The sequence below is a fragment of the Balaenoptera physalus genome, assembly GCF_965194825.1.
Source record: "Balaenoptera physalus genome assembly, chromosome: 5".
NCBI classification, from domain to species: Eukaryota; Metazoa; Chordata; class Mammalia; order Artiodactyla; family Balaenopteridae; genus Balaenoptera; species Balaenoptera physalus.
Window position 1 is genome coordinate 85,304,668 of NC_138884.1, and position 16,695 is coordinate 85,321,362.

The 16,695-nt window shown below is 38.5% G+C and overlaps 1 protein-coding gene across 2 annotated transcripts in view; it reads left to right on the forward strand.

Moving 5' to 3' along the window:
- The window catches only part of RBM47 (RNA binding motif protein 47), a 273,505-nt gene that overhangs the window by 12,683 nt on the left and 244,127 nt on the right, over positions 1-16,695 (forward strand). The window contains exon 1 of one of the 2 annotated variants that reach the window (XM_082464227.1): positions 14,232-14,556. The exons of the other annotated variant lie outside the window; for it this stretch is intronic. The gene's annotated coding sequence lies outside the window, so the exon portion shown is untranslated. Of the gene's footprint in view, positions 1-14,231; positions 14,557-16,695 lie in introns of those variants that run through there. 2 annotated transcript variants of the gene reach the window in all.

Below are 16,695 nucleotides of genomic sequence, written 5' to 3' on the forward strand. Positions count from 1 at the left end.
GAGAGGCCCGCGCACCGCGATGAAGAGTGGCCCCCGCTTGCCGCAACTAGAGAAAGCCCTCGCACAGAAACGAAGACCCAATACAGCCATAAATAAATTAAAAATAAATAAATAAAGTGAATGATTAAAAAAAAAAAAAAAAAAAGATTCTCATTATAAAAAAAAAAAAAAAGAGTTTCCAAACTTTAAAAAAAAAAAAAAAAAAAAGAAAGTTATCCATTTCATCTACATTATTAAATTTATTGGAACAAAGTTATTAATAATATTATTATTCTTTAACGGCTATAATACTTGTAGTGATGTCATCTCTCTCATTTCCGATGCTGGTAATTTGTATCCTCTCTTTTTTTCCTGTTTAGTCTGGCTAGATGTTTATCAATTTTATTTATCTTCTTAAAGAACTATCTTCTGGTTTCATGGATTTATTTCTATTGTTTATTTTCTTCTATCTTCTATTTCATTGATTTCCACTCTGATCTTAATTATTTCCTTTCTGCTGCTTACTTTGGAATGAGACTTTTGGAGGCCTTGAAAGAAAGTAAATATATTTTGCCTTTGGGAAGGAGGTGAATCATTTGGGCCCAGAAGGCAGACTATGGTACCCAGTCTTCAAGATGGCCTCTAGAGATCCTTGCCTCTTGGTTTTTATGTCCCTGTATAGTTCTCTCTCACACCGTATCAGGATTTTTCTGTGTAAACCACAGAATATGGCAGAAGTGATGGTATTTCATTTCAAAGCTAAGTTATGAAAGACATTGTGGCTTCTGCCTCACTCTTTTCCCTTTTTCACTCTCTTTGGGGAAAACCAGCTGCCATGTTGTAAGGGCACTTACCAGTGCAGAAACCCATGTGGTGAGGAACTGAGACCTCTGGCCAATAGCCGGCAAAAAACTGAAGCCTCTTACCAATAGAACTTGAATGATGTTTGAAAGGGACCCTTCAACCCCAGAGAAGGTTTCAGTGATTGTAGCCCTTTGTGATAGATTATGACCTCAATAGAGACCCTGAGTCAAAACCACTGAACTAAGCTGCTCTGGCATTCCTGCTCCAAATAAATGGTGAGATAATAAATCCTTGTTATTTTAAACCATTAGGCTTAGGGGTAATTATTGTGGAGCAATAAATTACTAATAAACTTATCTTTGTTCCTCTGTACATAATTATTTTTTCTCTGATAGCTTTCAACATTTTATCTTTATCCTTGCTTATTTATCCCTGGTGTAGTTTTCTTCATGTTTCTTGTGCTTGGGTTCATTGAACCTCTTATATCTGTGGGTTTATAGTTTTCATCAAGTTTGGGAAATTTGGAAAAATTTCAGCCATTATTTCTTCAGTATTTTTTCCACTCTCTGATCTCTCCTCTTTTTCAGTGACTCCAATTATACATATTTTTAGCCACGTGAAGTTGTTCCACAATTCACTGATGCTCTTTTTTCCCCCTAGTCTTTTCCTCTCTTTGTTTAATTTTGAATTTTTTTTTATTACTATGCTTTTACATTTCCTCATAATGTCTAATTTGCCATTGATTCCAAGTGTAATTTTTTTTAATCTCAGGCATTTTAATTTTATCTCTAGAAGTTCAACGTAGGTGTAAAAATATACCTTCCATCTTGTGAGAGCACTGTAATCACAACTAACTGCTGAACAATAATCAACAGGAAGACACTGGAACTCAGCAAAAAAAGATACCCTACAACCAAAGACAAAGGAGAAGCCACAGTGAGATGGTAGGAGGGGTGCAATCACAATAAAATCAAATCCCATAATCACTGGGTAAGTGACTCACAAACTGGAGAACAATTACACCACAGAAGTCTGCCTACTGGAGTGAAGGTTCTGAGCCCCACATCAGGCTTCCCAAGCTGGGGGTCCAGCGAGGGGGAATTCCCAGAGAATCAGACTTTGAAGACTAGCAGGATTTGATTGCAGGACTTCGACAGGACTGGGGGAAACAGAGACTCCACTCTTGGAGGGCACACACAAAGTAGTGTGCGCATCAGGACCCAGGAGGAAGGAGCAGTGACCCCATAGGAGACTGAACCAGACCTACTTGCTAGTGTTGGAGGGTCTCCTGCAGAGGCAGGGGGTGGTTGTGGCTCACCATGGGGACAAGGACACTGACAGCAGAAGTTCTAGGAAGTACTCCTTGGCATGAGCCCTCCAGGAGTCTGCCATTAGCCCCACCAAAGAACCTGTAGCCTCCAGTGCTGGGTCGCCTCATGCCAAACAACCAACAGGGAGGAAACCCAGCCCCACCCATCAGCAGACAAGTGATTAAAGTTTTATTGAGCTCTGCCCACCAGAGCAACACCCAGCTCTACCCACCACCAGTCCCTCCCATTGGGAAGCTTGCACAAGCCTCTTAGATAGCCTCATCCACCAGAAGGCAGAGAGCAGAAGCAAGAGGAACTATAATTCTGCAGCCTGTGGAAGGAAAACCACATTCACAGAAAGACAAACAAAACGAAAAGGCAGAGGACTTTGTACCAGATGAAGGAACAAGATAAAACCCCAGAAAAACAACTAAATGAAGTGGAGATAGGCAACCTTCCAGAAAAAGAATTCAGAATAATGATAGTGAAGATGATCCAGGACCTTGGAAAAAGAATGGAGACAAAGACTGAGAAGATGCAAGAAATGATTAACAAAGACCTAGAAGAATTAAAGAACAAACAAACAGAGATGAACAATACAATAACTGAAATGAAAACTACACTAGAAGGAATCAATAGCAGAATAACTGAAGCAGAAGAACAGATAAGTGACCTGGAAGACAGAATGGTAGAATTCACTGCCATGGAACAGAATAAAGATAAAAGAATGAAAAGAAATGAAGACAGCCTAAGAGACCTCTGGGACAGCATTAAACACACCAACATTCTCATTATAGGGGTCCCAGAAGGAGAAGAGAGAGAGAAAGGACCTGAGAAAATATTTGAAGAGATTATAGTTGAAAATTTCCCTAATATGGGAAAGGAAATAGCCACCTAAGTCCAGGCAGCACAGAGAGTCCCAGGCAGTATAAATCCAAGGAGAAACATGCCGAGACACATAGTAATCAAACTGACAAAAATTAAAGGCAAAGAAAAATTATTAAAACGGGGAAAATGACAAATAACATACAAGGGAACTCCCATAAGGTTAACAGCAGATTTCTCAGCAGAAACTCTACAAGCCAGAAGGGAGTGGCATGATATACTTAAAGTGATGAAAGGGAAGAACCTACACCCAAGATGACTCTACCCGGCAAGGATCTCATTCATATTCGATGGAGAAATCAAAAGCTTTATAGACAAGCAAAAGCTAAGAGAATTCAGCACCACCAAACCAGCTCTACAGCAAATGTTAAAGGAACTTCTCTAAGTAGGAAACACAAGAGAAGAAAAGGACCTACAAAAACAAATGCAAAACAATTAAGAAAATGGTCATAGGAACATACATATTGATAATTACCTTAAATGCGAATGGATTAAACACTCCAACCAAAAGACGCAGGCTCGCTGAATGGATACAAAAACAAGACCCATATATATGCTGTCTACAAGAGACCCACTTCAGACCTAGGGATACATACAGACTGAAAGTGAGGGGATGGCAAAAGATATTCCATGCAGATGGGCATCAAAAGAAAGCTGGAGTAGCAATACTCATATCAGTTAAAATAGACTTTAAAATAAAGAATGTTACAAGAGACAAGGAAGGACAGTACATCATGATCAAGGGATCAATCCAAGAAGAAGATATTACAATTATAAATATATATGCACCCAACATAGGAGCACCTCAATACATTAGGCAAATACTAACAGCTATAAAAGAGGAAATCAGCAGTAACACAAGAATAGTGGGGGACTTTAACACCTCACTTACACCAATGGACAGATCATCCAGACAGAAAATTAATAAGGAAACACAAGCTTTAAATGACACAATAGACCAGATAGATTTAATTGATATTTATAGGACATTCCATCCAAAAACAGCAGATTACACTTTCTTCTCAAGTGCACACGGAACATTCTCCAGGATTGATCACACCTTGGGTCACAAATCAAGCCTCGGTAAATTTAAGAAAATTGAAAGCATATCAAGCATCTTTTCTGACCACAACTCTATGAGATTAGAAATAAATTACAGGGAAAAAAACGTAAAAAACACAAACACGTGGAAACTAAACAATACATTACTAAATAACCAAGAGATCACTGAAGAAATCAAAGAGGAAATCATAAAATTCCTAGAGACAAATGACAACGAAAACACGATGATCCAAAACCTATGGGATGCAGCAAAAGCAGCTCTAAGAGGGAAGTTTATAGAAATACAATCCTATCTCAAGAAACAAGAAAAATCTCAAATAAACAAACTAACCTTACACCTAAAGGAACTAGAGAAAGAAGAACAAACAAAACCCAAAGTTAGTAGAAGGAAAGAAATCATAACGATCAGAGCAGAAATAAATGAAATAGAAACATAGAAAACGATAGCAAAGATCAATAAAACTAAAAGCTGGTTCTTTGAGATGGTAAACAAAATTGATAAAACTTTAGCCAGACTCATCAAGAAAAAGAGGGAGAGGACTCAAATCAATAAATTTCGAAATGAAAAAGGAGAAGTTACAATGGACACCACAGAAATACAAAGCATCCTAAGAGACTACTACAAGCAACTCTATGACAATAAAATGGACAACCTGGAAGAAGTGGACAAATTCTTAAAAAGGTATAACCTTCCAAGACTGAACCAGGAAGAAACAGAAAATATGAACAGACCAATCACAAGTAATGAAATTGAAACTGTGATTAAAAATCTCCCAACAAACAAAAGTCCAGGACCAGATGGCTTCACAGGTGAATTCTATCAAACATTTAGAGAAGAGCTAACACCCATCCTTCTCAAACTCTTCCAAAAAATTGCAGAGGAGAGAACACTCCCAAACTCATTCTACGAGGCCACAATCACCCTGATACCAAAACCAGACAAAGACACTACAAAAAAAGAAAATTACAGACCAGTAGCACTGATGAATATAGTTGCAAAAATCGTCCACAAAATACTAGCAAACAGAATCCAACAACACATTAAAAGGCTCATACACCATGATCAAGTGGGATTTATCCCAGGGATGCAAGGATTCTTCAATATATGCAAATCAATCAATGTGATACACCATATTAACAAATTGAACAATAAAAACCATATGGTCATGTCAATAGATGCAGAAAAAGCTTTTGACAAAATTCAACACCAATTTATGATAAAAACTCTCCAGAAAGTGGGCATAGAGGGAACCTACCTCAACATAATAAAGGCCATATATGGCAAGCCCACAGCAAGCATCATTCTCAATGGTGAAAAACTGAAAGCATTTCCTCTAAGATCAGGAACAAGAAAAGGATGTCCACTCTCGTCACTATTATTCAACATAGTTTTGGAAGTCCTAGCCACGGAAATCAGAGAAGAAAAAGAAATAAAAGGAATCCAAATTGGAAAAGAAGAAGTAAAACTGTCACTGTTTGCAGATGACATGATACTACACATAGAGAATCCTGAAGATGCTACCAGAAAACTACTAGAGCTAATCAATTAATTTGGTAAAGTAGCAGGATAAAAAAAATGCACAAAAATCCCTTGCATTCCTATACACTAACAACAAAAGATCAGAAAGAGAAATTAAGGAAACAATCCCATTCACCATTGCAACAGAGAGAATAAAATACCTAGGAATAAACCTACCTAAGGAGGTAAAACACCTGTACTCAGAAAACTATAAGACACTGTTGAAAGAAATCAAAGGTGACACAAACAGATGGAGAGATATGCCATGTTCTTGGTTTGGAAGAATCAACATTGTGAAAATGACTACACTACCCAAAGCAATCTACAGATTCAATGCAGTTGCTATCAAATTACCAATGGCATTTTTTACAGAACTAGAACAAAAAATCTTAAAATCTGTATGGTGACACAAAAGACCCCAAATAGCCAAAGCAATCTATTTTTTTTAATTAATTAATTTATTTATTGGCTGCGTTGGGTCTTTGTTGCTGTGCGCGGGCTTTCTCTAGTTGAGGCGAGTGGGGGCTACTCTTCGTTGCGGTGCACAGGCTCTAGGCCCACGGGCTTCAGTAGTTGTGGCATGCAGGCTCAGTAGTTGTGGCTCACGGGCTCTAGAGCGCAGGCTCAGTAGTTGTGGCGCACGGGCTTAGTTGCTCCACGGCATGTGGGATCTTCCTGGACCAGGGCTCGAACCCGTGTCCCCTGCATTGGCAGGCGGATTCTTAACCATTGCACCACCAGGGAAGTCCTAGCCAAAGCAATCTTGAGGGAAAAAACGGAGCTGGAGGAATCAGACTCCCTGACTTCAGACTATACTGCAAAGCTACAGTAATCAAGCCAATGTGGTACTGGCACAAAAACAGAAACATAGATCAATGGAACAAGATAGAAAGCCCAGAGGTAGGGGCTTCCCTGGTGGTGCAGTGGTTGAGAGTCTGCCTGCCGATGCACGGGATGCGGGTTCGAGCCCTGGTCCAGGAGGATCCTACGTGCCGCGGAGCAATTGGGCCCGTGAGCCACAACTGCTGAGCCTGCGCATCTGGCGCCTGTGCTCCACAACGGTAGAGGCCACGACAGTGAGAGGCCTGCGCACAGCGGTGAAGAGTGGCCCCCGCTCGCCGCAGCTGGAGAGGGCCCTCACACAGAGACTGAGACCCAACACAGCCAAAAATAAATAAATAATTAATTAATTAATTAATTAAAAAAGAAAGCCCAGAGGTAAACCCACACACCTATGGTCAACTAATCTATGACAAAGGAGGCAAGGATATACAATGGAGAAAAGACAGTCTCTTCAATAAGTGGTGCTTGGAAAACTGGACAGCTACATGTAAAAGAATGAAATTAGAACACTCCCTAACACCATACACAAAAATAAACTCAAAATGGATTAAAGACCTATATGTAAGACCGGACACTATAAAACTCTTAGAGGAAAACAAAGGAAGAACACACTTTGACATAATCACAGCAAGATCTTTTTTGACCCTCCTCCTAGAGTAATGGAAATAAAAACAAAAATAAACAAATGGAACCTAATGAAACTTAAAAGTTTTTGCACAGCAAAGGAAACTATAAACAAGACGAAAAGACAACCCTCAGAATGGGAGAAAATATTTGCAAATGAATCAGTGGACAAAGGATTAATCTCCAAAATATATAAACAGCTCATGCAGCTCAATATTAAAAAAACAAAAAACCCATTCAAAAAATGGGCAGAAGACCTAAATAGACATTTCTCCAAAGAAGACATACGGATGGCCAAGAGACACATGAAAAGCTGCTCAACATCACTAATTATTAGAGAAATGCAAATCAAAACTACAATGAGGTATCACCTCACACCACTTAGAATGGGCATCATCAGAAAATCTACAAACAACAAATGCTGGAGAGGGTGTGGAGAAAAGGGAACCCTCTTGCACTGTTGGTGGGAATGTAAAGTGAGAGAGCCACTATGGAGAACAGTATGGAGGTTCCTTAAAAAACTAAAAATAGAATTACCATATGACCCAGCAATCCCACTACTGGGCATATACCCAGAGAAAACCATAATTCAAAAAGACACTTGCACCCCAATGTTCACTGCAGCACTATTTACAATAGCCAGGTCATGGAAGCAACCTAAATGCCCATATACAGACGAATGGATAAAGAAGATGTGGTACATATATACAATGGAATATTACTCAGCCATAAAAAGGAACGAAATTGGGTCATTTGTAGAGACGTGGATGTATCTAGAGACTGTCATACGGAGTGAAGTAAGTCAGAAAGAGAAAAACAAATATTGTATATTAACGCATATGTGTGGAACCTAGAAAAATGGTACAGATGAACCGGTTTGCAGGGCAGAAATTGAGACACAGATGTAGAGAACAAACGTATGGACACCAAAGGGGGAAAGCAGCAGGGGGTCGGGTGTGTGTGTGTGTGTGTGTGTGTGTGTGATGAATTGGGGGATTGGGATTGACAAATGTATACTAATATGTATAAAATAGATAACTAATAAGAACCTGCTGTATAAAAAAAATTATTTCAAAATAAAATAGTGGAAAAAGAAAAGAACCTGCTGTATTAAAAAATATATATATATATATATATATATATATATATATATATATATATATATATATACCTTCCATTCCCTACTTAAACGTTCAGTATTTTCTCTAGTTTCTTGAACATATGTTCTAATATCCTTGTCTACTAATTCTGTCACCTGTGTCATCCCTAGGTTAGTTTTAATTGATTTTTCTCCTCATTATGGATTGTATTTTTCTGCTTCTTTGCATGCTCAGCAATTTTTGATTGGATACAAGACATTGTAAGATTTACCTTGTGAAGAGCTGAATATTTTCATAATTTTATAAGTAGTATAAAGATCTTAACTAAGTTCCAGAGCTTTGTTCTAGAACTCAGTTAAGCTTATTGGAAACAGATCCTTTCAGATCTAACTCTTAAGTTTATTTATCCAGGACCAGAGCAGCATTTAGTCTAGGAATAATTTTCCCCCACCCCTGAGACAAGACTCTTCTTAGAATTATAACCACTATCTGCAAATTATGAGATTTTCCACGCTGTCTGTTAGGAACAGGGACTATTTCTGGCCTTTCGTGAGCTCCAAGAACTGGTCACTCTTCCCTCTAATCCTTTCAGGTGGTTCTTTTCCTGACCCTGGGTAATTTCCTCACACACATTCACAGATCAGCACCCAACCAAAAACTGAAGGGGACCCTCTGCACGTCTCCAGAGGTGTCTCTCTGTGCTGCTCTCTCTGATCCTGGAATCTGCTCTGTGAATTCTGTTGGCCTTGGCTCCCTTGGACCAGCAACTCCAAGGGAGAGTTGGGGAAATACTGCTGGGTTCCACTTGGGTTCCCAACTCTCTGAGGCCTGGAAATTTTCTCTGGGCAGTAAGCTGCAGGCAATTGTGGCCTTACCTCATTTGTTTCCCATCTCTCAGGGATCCTTGTCCTTGGTTGCCTAGTGTCAATATCTTGAATTCTGTCATTCCCTATATTTTGTTCAGTTTTGATTGCTTCAGGTGGGAGAGTAAATCAAGTCATTGTTACTCCATCTTGAGTAGAAGCAGAAGCTGTCTAAAAAAACAAAACATCCTGTTCTAAATCATTGAATTACAGCACCTTAAACAACAACAACAAAAATAAACAAACATTAAGATAGTACCTGCCTTAGTTCAGGTGCTATAACAAAGTAGCATAGCCTGGGTGGCTTATAAACAGAAATTTCTTTCTCACAGTCTGGAGGCTGCAAGTCTGAGATCAGGGTGCCAGCCAGCATGGTCAGGTTCTAGTGACAGCCCTCATCTGGGTTGCAGACTGCTGACTTCTTGTTATACCCTCACATGGTAAAGGAAAGCACCCAAGTGACCTAGTTCTTTGGCCTCTTCTTATACAGGCACTTAATTACGTTCATGAGGGCTCCACTCTGATGACCTAGGTATCTCCTTAAAGGTCCCTTCTACAAATACTATTACTTTGGGGATTAGATTTCAACATACAAATTTTGGGAGGACACAAACTTTCAGTCCATAACACCAAAGTGTATTTTGACTCAATATAAAAATGTCTTTCTATAATGACAGTTATACAAAAATGGAATAGTTTTCCTTGAAAAGTAGTGTGTTCCCTGTTACTGCAGATGTTAACAGTGGTTATAAGCATTGTCTGGATATTGTGGGAAATATGCAAGTAGGGTCCACAAACCACAGCCCGCAGGCCAAATATGTCCCACCACCTGTTTGTGTCAGTAAAGGTTTATTGGCACACAGCCATACACATTTTTTTACGTACTGCGTGTGGTGCTTTTATGCTACAGTGGCATAATGGAGCAGTTGTGCTAGAGACTTTGCCCTTCACAGCCTAAAATATTTACTATCTGGCCCTTTGCAGAAAAAGTTTGCCAACTCCTGTTTTAGAGCTTCTGATATGGCTGATGTGACAAAGAGACTTCTCTGATTTCTTCCCAATTTGAGATTCTATGAGTCTGTGGAGGCAGGGAATAAGTTTCTTATCTAATACAAGTTTTGCATCTTCCTCTATCACATATTTATGTTTATTTTAATATAATATTCTGCTCCCCACTTCAGTTTTCTGGGTAAAGTTGATCCTCCCCAAATAGTCCTATACTTGTCCTTTAATTTTGCATATCTCCTCCCCGCCACCATATAATCCTAGTGATGCAGTATCAATGTATACCCTTTCCCCCTACTACTTCTTCTACTCTGCTCCTTTTTTTCTTTCCCCTCTACCTTCCCGCTTTCTCTTCTCCCTTTCTCTTTCTTCCCCCCTCCTCCCTCCCCCTTTCTCTTTCTCTTCCTTCTCTTCCTTCTTCCTCTTCTCTTTTATTCAATAATTATTTATAAACACCTCACCAGACTATTTTAGACATTGGGGCTATAGAAGTTATAAGACAGTCTCTGCCATCACAAAGCTTACATTGGTACCCCAATTTGAAAAGCAGCCAGTGTATGTTCCCAGGTCACAAACAAGCAAGTGTCACCAAAAAGGATTTCAGAGAATCCAAGGAAAGACACACTCAACCAACTTTCACAATGTAAGAAAACCCAGAGTGATCATTCCCTGGCAAGGCAGGCTTGCTTTCATAGCCATGTCAACTGGCTGTTAATCTTAAGTGGACAAACCTCCTGATGACAAAACATTTTTTTTTTTTTTTAATTTTTATTTATTTATTTATTTTTGGCTGTGTTGGGTCTTCGTTTCTGTGCGAGGGCTTTCTCTAGTTGTGGCAAGTGGGGGCCACTCTTCATCGCGGTGCGCAGGCTTCTCACTATCACGGTCTCTCTTGTTGCGGAGCACAGGCTCCAGACGCGCAGGCTCAGTAATTGTGGCTCACGGGCCCAGCTGCTCCGTGGCATGTGGGATCTTCCCAGACCAGGGCTCGAACCCGTGTCCCCTGCATTGGCAGGCAGATTCTCAACCACTGCGCCACCAGGGAAGCCCAGACAAAACATTTTTTAATATTCAACTAAAATGAGAGTGAGAAAGGATTGGGCACCACTGTCGCCAAAGAACAACCGCGATGCCACGTGATTTTGTATGTGTGCCATGTCAAAATGCTCTCACCTCTAGTTGCTGAAAGAGATTTTCTTTTGTGGATGAAAGGTACAATCTGAAAGGGCATTTGACAACGTGAAGTAAATTATATTTCAGGAACCACCAATGCCCCACAGCCAATCTTCCTAATTTTACTGAAAACTAAAAATAGCTTCTGCTTCAATATCCATGCAAAACCTCTTCATTCTAATTTCTGTTAATTGATTTTTTAAAGCAAAGTCTTCTTTAGGAGAATACTTTTTTATTATCACTTTCAATTTTTTTCGCAGAAACTTGAATTTAATAGAGGATTAGAATAAATTATGATACTGGAAAGTCAGCATAATGCTAGTTATGGAGGATTCTGTAACTGCGATCCACGTAACCCAATAATTTAACAGTGTCTTCATCTCCAAATTGAGTTTTGTGCTTTGGATGTTAAACTCTAGTTTACAGAAAACTTCTAAAATGGAATTGCTACAAAGTTCTCCAGTTGTTTCAAACACAGGGACCTACTATTTGGCAAACCTGCTTGATCTTTGTTTCTTTGTTCTCTTCTTGAATTCTGCTGCTGTCTGTTCTATTTCTCTGGGTATGCAGTTTATATAGTCGTTAAAATGCTTTCAAATTGAAATATCTGCTCAAGAAAGGTACTAAGTAGGTCTGATAAGTAACTACCTTGACATTATGTTGCCTCGAATAAAATTTCCAACATCAACTACTGAATAAGGAAATAGCTCTAATCTTGCCTATTACTTCTTTCTACTTTATTTGAACAGGACAACTTAAAATTGACTATGTTTCTGAAAATAAAAGAAAGATACATAATGGGTTTATCAAATTTCCTCTTACCTGCTAAAAATATTACAGAAGGACTATCTACAGATAAAGATTAAGCAAATGCTATGAAAAAGTCACTGAGTTTAATGCAACATACAAAGGAAATGTATGTTATTATATTTTTACTTACTATCCTCAAGACAGGAAAATTTCTGATTAATTTGTGTTAAGATTAACTATTTACTGTGAGTTCTTATTTAATGTGCTTGATTACTTGGAAATTGTCATTTTCCACTACTTAAATCTATAATCTTTTGTACTGCTTCTGTATAAATGATGGTAGATAATGTACATGATTACACATGAAAAAATTTTAATTTAGTATATGTACCATATACAAAAAAATGGATAAATTGGACTTCATCAAATGTTTAAATATATATTATCAAGAGTAAAAACTTTAACAATGTAAAGGACACTATCAAGAAAATGAAAAAACCCACAGAATGGGAGAAAATATTTTCAAATATATTTGATAAGAGACTTGTATCCAGAAATTATAAAGAACTCTTACAACTGACAATAAAAAAGACAAATATCCCTATCAGAAAACAGGAAAAAGGATCTGAATAGCCATGTTTCCAAAGAAAATACACAAATAGCCAATAAGCACGTGAAAAGATACTCAACATCATTAGTCATTAGGGAAATGCAAATCAAAACCACAGTGAGATACCACGTCACACCCACTAGGATGATTATAAAAATAATAATAATAAAGGAAAATAACAAGTGCTGGTGAGGACAGAGAAATTGGAACGCTTTTTATACATTACTGGTAGGAATGAAAATGGTGCGATTGCTTTGGAAAACAGATTGGTAGTTCTCTCAAAAACAAAAACGTAAAATCATCATTTTACTCGGCAATGCCATTCCTAGATATACACACAAGAGAAATGAGAAAAAGGTGTCCAAACAAAAACTTGTATATGAATGTTCATAGCAGCACTATTCACAATAGCCAAAAGGTGGAAACAATCCAAACAGATGAACAAATAAACAAAATGGCTTTATCTGGATAATGGAATATTATTCAACCCATAGAGAAGAATCAAGGACTGATACATAATGCAATGTGGATTGAGCTTTGAAAACATCATGCTAAGGGAGACAAATCAGGTAGAAAAGGCCACCTATTGTATGATTCCATTTATATGAAATGTCCAGAATGGGAAAATCCATAGAAACAAAAAATAGATTGCTGGTTGCCAGGAGTTGGGGGGGGGAGGAAGAATGAAGAGTGACTGCTCCTGGCTATGGGGTTTCTTTTTGGGGTGATCAAAATGTTCTGGAATTAGTGGCGATGGTTGCACAACTTGTATACTTTGAAAGGTTGAACTTGAAGCATTTGAATTATATCTTAATCAAAAAGTTGTATGAGAAAAAAAATGCTAGTGTATGGCTGAGATCAAACCCACATAGACCATGCAAACAAATTAATTTTATCTGACTCATAAAGATAAAGGTGACATCAGAGTAATTCTTTATAATGCTATTACATTTTATATATTTACCTGGCTTAAAATTTTAAGTTGTAAATGATAATTTATTTACTAGTGTTAATCTGGGGGAAAATTAAAGTTCAATCTATGAAAATTAGAAGGAAAGAGACTGTTGGTAGTTCCAACGAAATTTATCAACTTGATAATAATTTTCATAACCATATTAACAAATATTTATTAAACGTATACCATTAAGAGAATATGATGAGCATTTTGATGGATTATCTACTATAAGACCAGCACTGTACTAGGTTCCATGGGGTTTATATAAATGACAGTCCTTGTTTGAAATCTGGTTCAGGAAACAAGACTAAAGTAAATGAAGCACTTAGGGAGCAAGTGTGGTATATATTTTAGGACTGAATGGTATGTACAGACTCCTAGAATTGCAATCCTTAGTACTCTTTTATCTTAAACTTCTCTTTTTGCAGGTCCCGACTTTAGGAGTTAAGTGTGACAGAGTTCCGAAAAGGGGCAAACCCATTTATCTATTCAATAGATATTTAGTGAGCCTGCTATGTGCCAGAGGCTCATAGCCTCATATGTGCCATTAATCTCTCATCTAAATGCCACTAATTGAAATCATTATAAAAATGAAAATGACTCAGTTTAGCTATGTGCATCTAGCATTATGGGAAGGAAATGAGAGGGATTTCAGTCATCTTAATAGCAGACATTTTTCACTGTTGAACTTCCCCAGTTCAGTCCTATCCTGTGATAGCATATTAACAATCAGAGTGAAGAAGCAATGAAATTTGTGGTTAGGAAACACAAGTGTTTCTCAAGGTGCCCATGTATTCACACACATAAATATTTATATCTTTCTATTATCAAATACATATTCAAATTGGATGCCATAAATATTTAAATCAGAATTTAGTTTTATTTTGCAGAGTAGACAGCGTGAGATTAAGCTACCATTTAACTTTACCATTAATTTTTTTTTCTCCAGAAAGAACATAATGGATTCTGGATTCTGTAGTCAGAAATTGACCAAGGTTCCACCTTTAGTTACTAGCTGTGTAAACTTGGGCAAGTCATTTAATCTCTCAGCTTCAGTTTCCTCATCTGTAAAAGGTAGGTAGCAATATTTCCTACCTTGCTGGGTTGCCCTGAGTTCAAGACTAATGTAAATAACGGTTTTAGCATTTTACCTGGTACTTCATAGTCTTCAATTAACGTTACCTATGATACTGGAGGAAAAGGTTAATTAATCCGCCTTTTTCTCCAATTACAGTTCACAAAGCAGTCATGGAGTTCTTGGAAATGGTGGATGTATTTGGCCCTTACAATAACGTCTATTGTATTTTCACTGCTTTTTTCATTACATATTTCTGAAAACAAAAACTGAAAGTCTAAACAAAGTCTTAATTATAAGATAGGCTTTGGGCGGGAACAATAAAATATTTTATGTAAGACAAGTTTTTAAATGGTAGACTCGCAGGGATCTAAGTTCCTTGAGATCAGAGTGGAAGAAATTCATGTCTAGAGAACAGAGAGAATCCTAGGAAGAAGGCAGGGAGCTGAGGAGCCAGCCATGGCAAAACAGGAGGTTTTTAAAACGTAATGAGAGGTTTTGCTTCGGGCAACACTTGTGAAATCAACACTCGTGAAACTGGAAACTCTATAAACTGACCAAGAAAATCGATGAGAAACTGAGCGATGCATGCCTTATTAAAAACTACAGGTCCTCTTATGGCCTGCGTCCTTGAATGAGCAGGCATCCTTTCAAAGTTAAGGAAGATAAGACACAGGAGGGTTTAATCCTTTGCCGTAAGTCACTAACAATATTCTTATTCGAAAAGTTTGTAGTTAGGTCCAGGCTCAATATTCCTCACTGTGAACTTGCTGAGGGAGATGAATTTCATACAGACAGAAAGTAGATTAGTGTTTGCCAGGGGCTGGGCTTGGGGAGTGGATGGGGACTGACTGCTACTGGATATGGGGTTTCATAATTAAAATCAATGGGGTGGTGAAGAGAAGAGACAGGGTTCCTGCCCTCATGGAGATTAGTATCTATGAGGGAGATAGACAAGTAAAACAATCATTGTAGTACATTTTGTTAAATGCAATAGTGGGAAAAGTGAAGGAAGCCAGGTTAGTGGCATTTATGCAGGAAGTAAGTTCTAAGAATGAGTAAGAGTTAGTTAGAGGAAGAGGGATGGGAGGCAGCAGGAAGTAAATTATGGTGTTCCTGGCAAAATAAGCAGTATATTCAAAGGATTAGAGATGAAACAGCGCATGGCATGGTTAGGAATCTGAAAAAAAAAAAAATTAGATCAATGGGAACAGGGTGGGAAGCAGAGAGAGACCCCAGATGGGGGTCAGACCACACAGGGGCTCATAGGTCACATCAGGGAGTTTGAACTCTATCCCCAAAACAATGGAGAACCATCAAAAGGTTTTAAGGAGGCAAGTGACATGACCTGATTTGAGTTTTTTGAGAGATTACTACAGAATGGAGAATGGACTCGGGTGAGCAAGCCTGGAAGCAGGGAGACTAGTTAGGGGGGATAATCTTGGTGAGAGATAGTGTGACTGAACCAGGGTGGTGGCAGGGAGGATGATGAGAGGTAGAAGGAAGAGAGATTTTGGAACATGAATCAGCAGGACTTTGTGATTCATTGGAATGCGATATTAGAGAGAAGGAGGCAAGGATTATTCTGTTTCTGGCATAGGCAACTCAGGGCCATTCACTGAGCTGAGAGCACAGAAGGGGAGGAGATTTGGGGAGATTTCAATTTTAGAAAGATTAGGCTTGAGGTGCCTCTAAAGATATCCACATGAATATGCATAGTGGGCAGTGGGTGGTACATGTCTAAAGCTCAGAAGACTGGCCTGGAGCCATGGACCAGTGAGTCTAGAGATGGTAATTGAAGCCATGGAAAGAGATGAGTTCCAGGGAAAGCATAATAAGAAGAGAAGGCATCTCAGGATAGAATCATGAGGAACACCAACAAGTAAGAAACGAACCAAAGGGGGGAGCCTACTAAGGACCAGAAGCCAAGAGGAAGGAGGAGAATCGGAGGCTCACTGTGTCACAGAAGCCAAAGAAAAGAAGAAGTGGTCAAATGTGTCAAATGCTAAAAAGAAGTCAGTAAGAGCAGGACCAAGAATTCTCTATCGAACTTAGTAACAAGGAAGTTGTTGGTAATTTTGGGATTTCAGTGGAAAACCAGATTTTAGTAGGTAAATGAGTGATCTGAAGCTAAGGCG